The sequence below is a fragment of the Pyxicephalus adspersus genome, chromosome 9 (genome assembly GCF_032062135.1).
Source record: "Pyxicephalus adspersus chromosome 9, UCB_Pads_2.0, whole genome shotgun sequence".
Taxonomy (NCBI): Eukaryota; Metazoa; Chordata; class Amphibia; order Anura; family Pyxicephalidae; genus Pyxicephalus; species Pyxicephalus adspersus.
In genome coordinates this window covers 3,837,162-3,851,184 of record NC_092866.1, presented here as the reverse complement: position 1 = coordinate 3,851,184, position 14,023 = coordinate 3,837,162, and the positions used below count along the sequence as shown (strand labels likewise).

Genomic DNA, 14,023 nt, shown 5'->3' with positions numbered 1-14,023 from the left:
GGTAATCTGTGGCGGTGAGGGGATTCGCTTTTTGTTTTTTGGCAGCTCTGAGAATACATTTGGACTTCGCCCGGCCGACAATTAGACCGGCAAATTTTAGGTAAAAGTGATTTACGATGCAAAACATTCAGCGTTGGCTTACATAACTCATGGTAATTGGGGATGGAAATTTCAACACGGAGACTGAATCCAAGAGAAATGCTATTTATATATTATTATTATTATTTTAATTATCATTTCAGAGGACGGATAGAGGGGAGGAGAGGTCAATACGATTGAAATAGCCAAATGGTTTGATCGAACGGCGTCCACTTTCATATCCGCTTAGATAAAACGCCATTGGTGAACCTGAAAAAATACAACTGGTCTTTAAAAAATTGAAAATCTTTAATATTCATATTATTATTTATTATTATGTTATTTTTGTTTTTTGAATGGTATAAAAGTCATTCTCATTGCAGTCCTCATTTAAAACATCCAGAACCATTTTTTTTTGGGTAGGGTTAGACCGCCAGCTGGATTTTATGTGGCGTGCTAAACGGAAGCAAGTAAAATTCCCTCTGTGGGGGATAAAGGCAGTAATAAAAGATGACGGAGGTTCCATCCCTTCCACTCTCTAAACCAGGGGTGTCAAACTCAAATACACAGAGGGCCAAAATTAAAAAATTAACAAAGAAACAAAGAGGTTTTGCTTCACATTCAATCTGGAACAAGCTTATAATAGAGAAAGAAGGGTAAAAAAAATGTTTAATTTTATTTAAGAAAAAACCTTATGCCTCTTTCTCTTATTTGTAGCCTTCTGGGTTAAATTTCAATGGTAACCTTTTTGCACAGGGTAACAATAATAATAACAACAACAATATTCTTCTATGAAAATCCAACCGTTCAAGCTCATGCTTTGGAGTAGCAAGGAAAATCTGAGGGGGGGGGGGGGTGCTTGAAATGTCAGACATAGCCAATGCGGAGCTAAATCTTATGAGTGGCCCGCCGCTGAAACTTCCCCTTCATTGAATAATGCCAGAAATTGTAGTAGCGGCGCTATTTCAATGCAGCCGTGAGCCAGCTGAAGTTTATAATAAAGATTCCTTTGGGGGCCAAAAAAAGGACGTTGTGGGCCAAATTTGGCCCCCGGGCCCCCTGTTCTAATCTAAATTAACCTCCTGGGCAGTTCATTTCCATCTGGATTTATATGTCTAAAAGCAATACATTGTCTTTCATTAAAATTTATTTTACAGTATAATATAATAGTATGAGTATAATAAAGTTTGAAAATCATGGTAAAATAATAAATTAAATAAATAAAAAAATATTGTGATAATAAACTTTGACATGATTTTCAAACTTTAATATACTCATACTATTATATGTCACCAAGGACTAATTCGGTTTCACTGCTCCACATTTTGGAAATACGAAGGGGGCAAAGTCAGGAACTTCTCAGCACCCCCTCGTACACCTATAAACACGCGACATAATGGATGTCCATGTTTTGAGTTTTTAATACATTGCATTGGATTTTCGGAAGAAATTACTTCAATTAGCATGATTGGTAAACTGCAGGCCAACCAATCAAAAATGTAAAATCAATGTAATAAGATGTAATATTCCAATGCAGAACATCGCATGGAAGTAGCTTCCATTTGGACCCCTTTGTAAAACAGAATCTGCAATTCCCCTGTGCCAAGACCGGTGCACCCAACCTATAAGTCTTGAAGTCTCAAAGATTAAAAATCCCCAAATAAAAAAAAGTTGCTTTATTTCTTAAACTTTTGTTAATTTCAGCATTCCCTATCCCCCATACACGTCACCTTTCTGTGTAATAACAGAACGCGTGTGTGGTCCCATTGGCAGGAAAATCCGTCTGTAGGTAGTTCTCTGCACGTTTTGGGTTAAACCAAATACAAAACTCAAAAAAAAACAAAAAAGTTTTCCTGGATTTTTGGAAAACAGAACTGAAACTTGCATTGCTCTAACCTTCTGCTAGGATATAGGCAGAGCTGCTATGGTTCACTCCTGGCGTGTCTCTTATATAGAATGTCCTGTATCTTCTGGGTAAAAGTTATGAAACACCAATTTTCTTTCCCTATTCTGTTTTCGGTAAGTGGAGGGCCGGTATAAATTTGTAGTGTTATCATGGCTGCATGTTGCTGCTTCCATGGCTGTTCTTTCCTTAATGCTGCACGTCTGCTGTAAATCAGCACTGACAGAATTTAAATGGCATTGGGCACTTTATATATCAGAGGAATGTTATACTAAAATAAAGGTCATTTCCTCCATGGGCAGTCAGCTCTTGCTTTAAGGTGACAACTACCCCCCAATTGTGATCTTGCATTGCTGGGGAGATAAGTGGCCATGCTGACACTGCCTGTGCAGGAATGGCCCACCTTTAGGCAATGAGCTCCTAGATTCCCATATAGATTATATATGAAAAAGGCAAGATATAAAGGTTTTTAGGGCAAAACAAATATATATTGATATAAGTGATACAGCTCATAAACAACAATACATTACAGTACTTGTGGGGCACCATAACAGGTTGTGATCCAAAGCAGTACAATTGGGCCCTGGAGGGCTCTATACATAGATCATCTACTCATGTAAACACGTATCTACCAATATCTTGTATTTCTGCAGACAAGTGTTGATTCAAAGTAACCAGTTTTATACCCAACGCGTTTCGCCCATTAGCTTCTTCAGAGGTAACGGTATATTAGCAGTTTACATGCATGCAGGTATAGTCTCTAAATATGAGATTGATATGCAACTTGATTCTGTAGATGTAGCTAATATGAAAAGGATTCCAACCTTTGAGACCAGATAAGCAGTGGGTAAGTGGGTAAGTCTGAGGTTGCTGGAGGATATGAATGCAATCCTGACTGTCTGAGGTGTGTGCTGCTGCTGGCGTGCAGAGGAGCCCTATAACTGCATGCATATAATTTGCTTATATACTGTTACCCCTGAAGAAGCTAATGAGCGAAACGCGTTGGGTATAAAACCGGTTACATTGAATCAACACTTGTCTGCAGAAATACAAGATATTGGTGGATATGTGTTTACATGAGTAGATCACCTATGTATAGCGCCCTCCAGGGCCCAATTGTAAGCTTTGGACCACAACCTGCTATGGTGTCCCCAAAGTACTGTACTGTAATGTATTGTTGTTTATGAGCTGTATCACTTATATCAATATATATTTGTTTTGCCAAAAGACCCTTCCTTTCTTGTCTATTTCATATATTATTGATTACTAAAGAGTTGGCACACAGTCCTCAAGGACATAGAATCTACTTTGACTTTAAACCACCACTTACCCTCCTACCTTCTTCCCATATAGATTGGCAATACAATGCCTTTGTTGCACTGAAATCCCAACCAGCATTATCAGCCTTGCCTATGGGACTACAGAACTCTACCTCTCCAGTACCATTCATTGATTTTGTTCCTAACAATGCCACTGTCTTGGTTCCCCAGGGCATGTCTGCACAGATGTAGTTCCGGGATCTATTGAAGAATTTTACAAGTCTGGTAATGATGTCACAAGAGTAATAAAAGTTTCCCAACAGGAACAAGGAAAAAGAAAATAATGCTACAATAGGATCTAGAGAACTCGGCCCCTTTCACACCTGAGGTGGAAATTCACTTGGTTAGCTGTTCCAGGTGCATGGCAAGCTGCCGGTATGTCCCCAGTAGAGACAAATGCATTTCCATGAGTTGCCCCATAGGTTGCCCTGCAAAACAAGTGGCCACTTTCTGCTTCCGAGACCTGCAACCACTGCCTTGTGCAAAGTGTGCACAAAATGCTTCCAATTCCATTTAGTTGTATGATGAAGCCAATATTGGAAAACTCTATGGCCAAGTCTGATATCGCCCTTTCTCTAACTACCAAAAAAACATGCAGTTAGGTTAATTGGCTTCCCCCATATTTTCCTTAGCCTGTAATAAAGAGATATGACTATGGCAGAGACATTAGATTGTGAGGGACAGCTAGTGACATGGCTATGGACTTTGTACAGCGCTGCATAATATGATGGCGCTATATAAATACTATAAAATAATAATAATCTTCATTTCCTTTCAATGGTGGCTACATTGCTTTGCAGGGAATTACATCCTGACACGGTGCATGCACAGGTAGCTGCAAAGCCCAGAAAGATTAACCAGTCCCCAACTCCTCCTGGCACTGGGCTTCCAAACCTGCATTGGCCAATCGTCAATAATATGGATTGCATCTTGCAGCATTTGATTGATATATACCGAATTGATTTGATTTGAAAAACATTTTGTGACCTCGGTGTGCACGTTCCTCAATCGGAAGTCCTAGAAAAAGCAATGATTGAGAAATACTGAGTTGGTAAAATAATAACAAACTGGAATTGCTGGGTACAAATGTGGAAATGATGGCAGTGTTTATGTCGGAGAGGAATTGTTGATGCAAAAAAAAAGGTGTTAATTGGGTTTCATAGGGTGATGCCTAAGTTCAGAGCCTGGTAACGACTGTGACAATGCGATAGGCTTTGGCCAACTCTTGCCAAACGATCAAGGAATTGCCCATGCCCACCCTATGGAGCAGAATGGCACAAACATAGCAGAGCAGCGTATACACAACACAAATCAACGCATACTCTGATATTTCACAATTTATTTTCATCCAAGTAGAGATCCAGTCTCTCCTCTTTATGTTAAAATTAATTTCTTGGTAACATTCACCCTGCAAACATTCACAGTCAGCCATCTCCACTGTGATCGCTTCATGTTGAGATATTTATTGTTAAAAAAAAAGCCCTCAATCTACATCTTTCTGGTGTTGTCGAGCTTATTTTAGCAAAAATAAGGAGAACTTCGAAGCCATTTTGAATGTCAGCCATTTTCAATTCCCCTTTTTTTCCTTCTTCTGTGCATTGAAAAGCGTGCAACTCTACAGACAACAGCAAGTGTCAACCTTCAGTGACTCATTGTTTTCTGTAGAAGGCAGGATAACTGTAGTTTGTGTTTTTTTTTTGAAGTGTAAATTAAGATTGGAATAAGTCCGATGATATTCTATGGGATAATGTGTTGCACTGGATTCATCCCGTTTTAATATTTTGGACGTTCGGTGAAATGGAGAAGAAAAGGAGCCCAGATGCATCAACTCTCCATCCCGCTGTATAGTAGGACAAAGACTGCAGAGTAATATTTAGGCCAGGGGTTATCTAATGAGTCAACAACTGAGTAATAGGATTTAGAGAAAAGTCTACTAATGGGTTCTGGGACCCTGATAAGGGCGTTGTGTAATATCAATGCAACGTACATTAATGCACAATGCTGGTGGCTTTGTTTTAATGCTCCTGGCTGTGAACTTCATTGTGCACTCAGTCATGTTCTTAATCAATGGTGGTCACCTTTGGGGACACCAAAAAGCCAACCATGATATTTTAATGTTGCAAAAAGCTGTTAGATGTAAGAAGAAACCAGAATGAACAAAGAAAACGTATGCAAACAATAAGAGGACATGCTCCTAGCAGAGATTTGGATCTCTGACTCGGCACAGCATGGCCAACGTGAAAGCCACCTTGTTGCCCAATAAGGTCTATGGGTCTAAGTGTCCTTAAATTGCCATCTTTACTGAAGCATCAGATAAAACTCAATTCTGAAACTCTGTAACAAGGAAACATGTATAGAACAATGAATGCACCCTAGGCATACAAAGGTGAATTGTAGCATTAAAAATATCAGAAATAGACAAAATTGATCCAACACGCTTCTACAACACCAATAGTGTGTGCATGCCGCTTCTTGGATCAATAGGGCCGTACAAGATTTGTGATTGCTTGCTTTGTACAGCCACATGGAGCCCTTTTAGACCAGCGGTGTAAATTTTTATTTTTTCCACTCCTGGGGCAAAGCAAACTGCTTCTGTGTGGCCAAGAAAGACAAAGTGCACCACAGGCAAACACATTCTTGTTGCTGCGGTCGCGACACAAATCCCAAAAAACAATCATACATCCAAAAGCGGCTCGTTGTTGTGCCGCGATGTGCTGCAGCCATATGCACAAATGGTTCTCTTCTGCTCCTCTTCACTTGAATGGGGATAGCTGGGACTGTGGTTGAGCCCATGACAGGACACCATGGGTATCAAAATGCCCTTTTATCACGCCTAAGCTTTGTAGAGATGCCAGAATTTAGCCCCTTGATATCATGGCTTGTGATCATTTTGGGGGAAGACCTGGCATTAGTACAACAGTCCTCCAACATAATTTAGTAAAACATCAAATCTTGATGGGATCATGATGGGTGACTCAGGCTCAGTCAAAGCTGGCATGATTTTCCCAACTTTACCCCTAAAGTTTATCTCATGGAATAAAACCATTTCATTTATGTCTCATACTCTCCCCCGAGGAATCCCAAGTGGGCGAAACGCGTTAAATTTTTTTTTACATAAATTACTTTATGGACTCTGCAATTGTGAATAGTGAAATATTGTGTGTCTAGATATCCCCACAGGCTCCACCATTAAAAGGGAACTGGGATCACCAACACTTCATATATGTAATACTATGTGACACTTTGTGTACTTTCACAATATCAATACAATTTTATACCTTGCATACAAATCCCCTACTGTCTTCCTTTTCCTCCTTTATTACTGTATACAATACCATTCGGCAATCAGTCCGTTGTACGGCGGTCAATGACAAAGTTATACTGAACAGTTGCCGGTTATCACACTAACACAATGTTTTTGGCTTGTTCTGAGTCGGATGGATAAAGAATTTGCTGAGTGCCAAATTTCCAATCCGGAATGTTAGCGATTGTACAATAACGTCGTCCGAACCTTAAATATTTCCCTTAGAATTTATTGCTGCTTTAAATAAAAGAAACGCCAAATCTTTACAGAGGGGAGAAAATAAATTCACAGTTCTCAGAACACATTGGCATCGTTTCCCTCTATAGCTAAACACCGATTCTGCAGGAAATCTTCATTCACTCGGTGAAAGTTGGGGAGTGGAATTTGCATTTTAGGGGAAACAATGATAGTTTTGAATACATTTTATTCATTTTTTTTTTATTTAAAGATGATCATTTTAACAAATGATTTAGTTTTTAGTGTATTTCGCTTTTTGTGTTTTGTGAAAGGTTGGGAGACGCTCACATTTCTATTGTTGTCTGTGTCCTTATTTGGAAGGAAAACAATGAGAAATCTTTCTTGCCTGGACACAGACAAAAACACATTTTTGCAAAGTGGGGACAGTTAAATCATTTTTATTGTTGTCTGGGCTTTCCTTTTCTGATGACAACTGCACCTTCAAAGCAGAGGGAAATACAAAAAAAAAAAAAAAACTGGCAGAAATTTTATCCTTTCCTCGCTCTATCTAATAAATGAAGAGTTTAGTTAACATAAGAAATAGACTCTGAGAAAAAATGCATCTTTTGCATCCAACACCACTCCTCCAGCAAATACTGGCTGTCATTTTGACAGCTGGGAATTGCATTGCATTACATAGCTAGAGGAGCTGCCAATTTGCAACACAAAGTAACAATGTATTATTATACTTTAGGTATGGCTTCATTCATATGTAGGTGTGACATTAAAATCTGCATATGGCAAAAAAATACATTCCTTATCATCTCATAGTTGCCATAATCCTTACTCCCTTAAACTATAAATATTTAACTTTTTTTTGCCATATTTTATTTTATTCTCTATTTGATTTATTTTGTTTGTTTTTGGTATCAAGAACCTTAGAAAACAGTTCATGAGATTAAAACAAAACATGTACAAAAGAAGTGATAAATAAAATGGTCAAAATAGAAAATATTTTTCTCATTTTTGTTTTCTTACAATTTTTATCTATGGTTTGCACAAAATTGTTTTTTGTTTTGCAAAATATTTAGTTTATTGATTCTTTGTCCCTGAAAACAATGTATGTATTTGTAATTACCAAATTAAACAGGTCCATCGTGGAAATGAAAAAAAAAATCCTTGGTCCATAAGGGGTATACAGGTGCAGGCTTAAAGCAGATTAGGAGGATATATAACCAAAATTTATTTATTTATTTTAGAAAATTGGAATATTTTTTTTGGTTCCAAATCTGTCAAAGTGAGAAGAATTCCTTCTTGGTTGTCTATAAAATGAGAGTCACCATTGGAAGGTTTCCCCTCACCGCCTGACAACTTTCGGATTTCCCTTCACTTTTTTTCTGAACCCGAGGTGTTGGTAAAGAACTGCCTGGAATGATTGGAAACCACATAGATCACCATAGATCGCTCCACTGGCTGGGGGAACTGAGGAGACCTGAGACCACCCTGAGGAGGGGCATCTGGATGGTCCCAATCCCTCCTGATGTATTTAGTCTCCTCGGGGGTGACGACCGAGGTGCGCCAGAAAATCACAGTAGGACTGATCACCCAGTGAAATTTTTCTGTGCCCCTCCATAAATCACTTTTAGCTGCATTTTATTATTTTTAATATATTATTATTAATATTAATAAACAGGATTCATAAAGGCAACATAATATGAAGCGCTGTACATTAAATAGGGGTTGCAAATGGCAGACGGATACAGACAGGAGGAGGAGAGGACCCTGACCTGAAGAGCTTACAATCTAGGAGGTGGGGGAAGTATCACACAATAGGAGGGGGATATGGAATGGTGGGGAGTAGTGAAGGTTTAGGAGACAGAAGAAGATGGGTAGGTGAGGGTGAAGCGTTGGGTTTTGAGTGCTCCTTTAAATGAGCAGAAAGTAGAAGCAAGACGAATAGGATGAGGGGAGCATTCCAGAGAATCGGGGCAGCTCTAGAAAAGTCTTGGAGCCGTGCGTGTGATGAGGTTATGAGTGAGGAAGTCATTGGTAGGTTATTGGAGGAGCGAAGAGAGCGGCTAGGGGGGGATTTATCTATCAGGTCAGAAGGATAAGTGGGACAAGAACCGTGGGGGGATTTGAAGGCAAAGCACAGGAGCTTAAATTAGATTCCAAATGATGAAATGGTGAAATGAAGCCGTGCATGCATTTACCTTCTTTTAGCGCCAGGCTTGTTTTGTGATTTTGTCTCACATTTAACAAAGTGTGCAGGTACCTTTGGGGTTTATGGGGGAACTTCTCAGCCTTGTGGTCGGTCCCTCTCCCCTAGTGGAAGTTTCTCTTCAGGGAAGTTACCAACACGGCAATTGATAGCCCAAGAGGACCAGGATCGGCCTGATTTTGGCCAGGTGGGTCACGCCGACCAAGTCCCCTGTCTGCAGCGTTACATCCCATGGGGAAAGGGATCAGGGACATAAAACCCTTCTTCTTCATAGCAGGACTAAAAGCACCCCAGCGCAAATTTTTTGTGTTTGTGTTTTATGCATTTTTTTTTGTTCACGCCAAAAACAAAACTCTGAGCTTTGCTAATATTTTACATCACATGAGCTCAGAGGTTAGCCCGCTGGCCTTTGCAGTGCCAGGTCCCAGGTTCAAATCTTGGAATCTGCATGGAGTTTGCAGGTTCTCCCCGTGTTTGTGTGGGTTTTCTCCGGTTTACATTCCAAAAACATGCAGTTAGTTTAATTGGCATCCCCCCATATTGACCTTATACTGTGTGGCAATGCTATATGACTATGGTAAGGACATTAGATTGTGAGCTCCTTTGAGGGACAGCTAGTGACATGACTATGGACTTTGTACAGCGCTGCATAATATGTCGGTGCTATAAAAAAACTGTGTAATAATAATAATATGAGGACAGACTGAAACACAACTAAAAAATCCCATCTGCCATCTGGAAACAAGAATGCAGAATATTCATGGACAACAGATCATATGTATTCCACAAAAAAGTCCATGATAATACAAAATATTCAAACATTCTTTTCCCTTTGGTAGTGCGTTGTTACTTCACCAATTATCTTATTGCTTATTTTACATCCCTTGTAATTGTCAAAAATGTATTTTTTAAGGGACTTTTCAGGCATATAAGATTTATACGAGATTTGTACCATCAACCTTTTTTTAAACAATTACATATTAAAACAATTCATTAAATATTTGAACATGGTTGATTAGTTCTCGATAGAAATATACTTCAACGCGTTTCATGGAGACTCTATCTGCTTCCTCAGGAAATTACCATGAGACCTGAAAGTTATTTTTAGTAAATTCTCGAATAATGAATAATTTTTAAAAATAATTTACATTTAACAAAAGACACAAAATAAATCAAACTTACTAATCCAATTTTTTACAGTCAGTAAGAATTTTCTCCTCTCACTAGAACGGTTACCAAATGCACCAAAAGAGCCGATGCCCGGTAATAAACATTGATGGAAGCAAATTTGATACCAAGCCAGCAAGAAGTATTCACTAAAACCAAAAAGGAATATTATATTTATTTATATGAATGTGATCATTCAACAGATTAAATAAAGCACTATGATTAGTAGACAAGGTTTGATTTATATACTGAACGTCTCCTAGATTGTAAGCTCTTCGGGGCAGGTTTCTCTACTCCTCCTGTGTCACTGTCTGTATTTCTCTGTCATTTGCAATCCCATTTTAATGTACAGCGCTGTGCAATATGTTGCCGCTATAAAAAACCCTGTTTATTAATAATAATATTAAAAGATTCATAGAAACTGGGGGATTTGCTATTCCTTTAAATGTCAGATTCACCCTATGGCATTTATGGGACCGCACCAAAGTGATATCTTTCCATTCAAAAAAAAAAAATAATAAGATCAGCCGAAGGACATGTGCACATGAGATCACTTATTTTGTGTTGTAAATTTCGACATCCTTGCTGTGGGTGTGTGACTGTGTTTATTGTGTGTGTGGTTTGTGGGGATTTTGTTGTGGAAATGATTTCTGCATTGTAAATCGCATGCTTGATACAATGTAACAATTACATAATATAAAGGGGGATAAAATGTTTGAAACATAAAAAGCTTGATGCTGGTCTGCTGTGATGTTAGTAGGTGCAGGATGGAAATGTTTGGGCAGCCAATAAAAATGAACAATGCAGCAATGCGTGTTATGTCTGTCCGTCACCATGCATTGTGATATTGTGTGTGAATGGGCCAGACATTTGTTTCGGCAATCTGAATCACAAACATGATAAAATATTGTGCTTTTTGTTTTGTTTCATTCCATGCCAGTTCTTGCAGTCACCTGCAGCCTTGCCCAGCTCCTTCCTACGTAAATGTCTTGTTCCAGCATGAACTGCACATTATTCCCCAGAACTAGATAAAGGACACTGATAACAGGGAATCATATCTGCAAAATGTGTGTTGGCTGCTTGTAGCTGTAATCAGAGGTGACAATGATGCGGTGACAACGCTGGAGCCAATTTCAGAGGCAGAAAGTAAGAGTTGTCACACTATAACAGGAAGTGCTCAAACAAAAACTCATTCAGCAGGATCACTAGGCATTATTCTAAGAAAAACTTTAAATGTCAAGGTGAATTTTATAATGATAATAATTGCATGTAACAAGTGTTTTTCCTCTTCTTCCCCCATGTACACTGGACTACCCAGAAAGGAGCTTGATTCCATTGGATTAAATAGATGTGTATGAAAATAATGAATATAATAAATTATTTGTATATTAATGAGGTTGTACATATTTGTATGATTCTAATTAAGTATCGTTGTATTTATAGATCAGACTTTATATTCCTCCTGAAGAAGTGACCAAAGTCAAGAAACGCGTCGAGGAAAAGTCTGATATGTAAATGTAATCGAGATAACACAAATACAAATCTGTGGAAAGTTTTTTTAAATAATATTTTATTAAAGTTGTTTTGAGAACACAATATGGATGCAATTGTTGTTGTATAGCACTAGTCAGTACAACATAGAATCAATTATACCTTTAAAGTCCCTTCCTCTTTCCAGTTTTGGTTGCACTGTTTTAATGATAATAAAGATTGTAAAGCCTAAAGTTTGTTTTTCTTTTCAGTTCTGGATTCAGTGTTGAACGGTTAGAACCTCCTGGATCAATTTTGCTTCTCTTTGTAAATCTCTTCATTGGCTTCCATTTCACAATTTCATCATTTAAAACCTAATTCCTTCAGCTCCTGTGCTTTGCCTTCAAATCCCTCCACGGTTCTTGTCCCACTTACCTTTCTGACCTTATAGATAAATCCCCCCCTAGCTGCTCTCTCCGCTCCTCCAATGACCCACTAATGACTTCCTCACTCATAACCTCCTCACGCGCACGGCTCCAAGACTTTTCTAGAGCTGCCCCGACTCTCTGGAATGGTCTTCCTCGTCCTATTCAGCTTGCTCCTTCTTTCTGCTCATTTAAAAGAGCGCACAAACCCAACGCTTCAACCTCACCTACCCGTCTTCTTCTGTCTCCTAAACCCTCACTACTTCCCACCATTCCATATCCCCCTCCTATTGTGTGATACTTCCCCCATAACACTGCCCCCACAGGTACCCCAGATCATAACACTGCCCCCACAGACACCCCAGATCATAACACTGCTCCCACAGGCACCCCAGATTATGACACTGCCCTCCACTGGGACTGTCTTTGGCCAGGTAATGTGTATATAGGGATCCCGGTTTTACACTATAATAATATGTGTGAAAGTTATGGTTACTCTGGATTGGGTGGTTGAGAGATTCTCCAATGTGATAATATTGTGCAGTTGTCCAATAATGTGGCGATACCAGAAGCATTGGTAAGTCCATTAATGGATCTTTCTGGGGGTGGCAAAGCAGCAAAGTGATCATTTTTTGCAGCTTGACAGCAATTGCATCAGAATTTGGAATGAATGCAAAAATGGGGTTTTATATAGGGTATCCGTTTTATTTTATTTAATACCCAGAAGACCAAAGTTGGACCTTCCCTGACCTAGGATGTGGCTTTCCATACAGTAACAATACATCCTGTCCTTCTGTCATTCCTTCTACACATAAGGAACCATAGGGGTCGGTCTCATCTCCTCGGCGTTCTAAGAAAAGACTTACCAGAAATTCTCTCGTCACTCAGATCATGTACAGTAACTGTCGGGAAGTTGCACACTCGCTCGCCAGTCCCAAAAACCACAATATGTACTATCTGTCCTGAGATGATCATGAGATAATCCCTGGTGTCTGACGCAAGGCTTCCAATATAGGCCAAAGGGACAAATCTGTTACTGGAAGTAAAACCTTCCATTGTCACATTGTCAGAGGGCTGCGTGCACGAGGCGGCTCTGCAGACACCTGCCATTTGTGTATATTGTATTTGAATGGTGGGTAGAAGGGTGAAACCCTGCTGAGAAAATTCACCCCATTATGCCAAGAAAGGAAGGGAAATCCAAAATGTTGCAGAAAGTTGAAACATTTATTTTGTATTTCTAGGGCAGAAAGTAAAGGGGAAATTACACAAAGGGACACTGCAAGCAAAAACTAAACTATGAGGGGTTATAACACTTTTATATTCAATCCAAAAGTAAAAGCAAAAGTTTTGCATGCACATATGCTGCATAATGGGGGTGGGGAGGTGTGCAAGGAAAAAGAAAACTTAAAGGGTACTTAAAGGGTACTCGCCATAATGCCTTGGCTGCTATTAAATTGCTAACAGCCTGGATGCATGTTCATCCAATGGCTTTATTAGCACAAACATACACAGTAGTGATGCGTTATGGCCTTACTCTGACTTCACTTGTCCCAATGCAGTATCTGGAGATGATTAATCGCATGTAATGCACAAACATTTTTATTGCATATTGAATAGGGAACAACTAGGACCCCATTTTTTTTTTTTTTTTACAATAATGTGTCCCCATTGGAGGATTTCCCCTCACCCCCTATTTTGATGACAACAAATTCTGTATCAATGGTGACCAGAACAAATAGAAAGGGGCGATCTCTTACTGGGGGCACAACAATTAAAACTTTTTGGAGCTTTACCATTTCATTGCTTTATCCAAAGTAGATAAAGAAACCTTTTGCTTTTCATATACTGTAATTCCAGAGACAAGCAAAGGCAAAACAACATTTTCAGAAGCCTCCATGTTGCTCTCATGACAGGTATCCTTTACATTGTGATGTAACACCCTGGTCGTATGGTGCATTG

General features: G+C 39.1%; 1 long non-coding RNA gene across 1 annotated transcript; it reads right to left on the bottom strand.

The window, feature by feature from the left end:
- Positions 1-230: 230 nt before the first annotated feature.
- Positions 231-13,155, bottom strand: LOC140338185 (uncharacterized). Its single transcript, XR_011922206.1, has 3 exons — positions 12,931-13,155; positions 10,185-10,318; positions 231-348 (listed from the first exon to the last, which is right to left on the bottom strand). It is a non-coding gene; the product is annotated as an uncharacterized lncRNA (long non-coding RNA).
- Between the last annotated feature and the right edge of the window lie 868 nt (positions 13,156-14,023).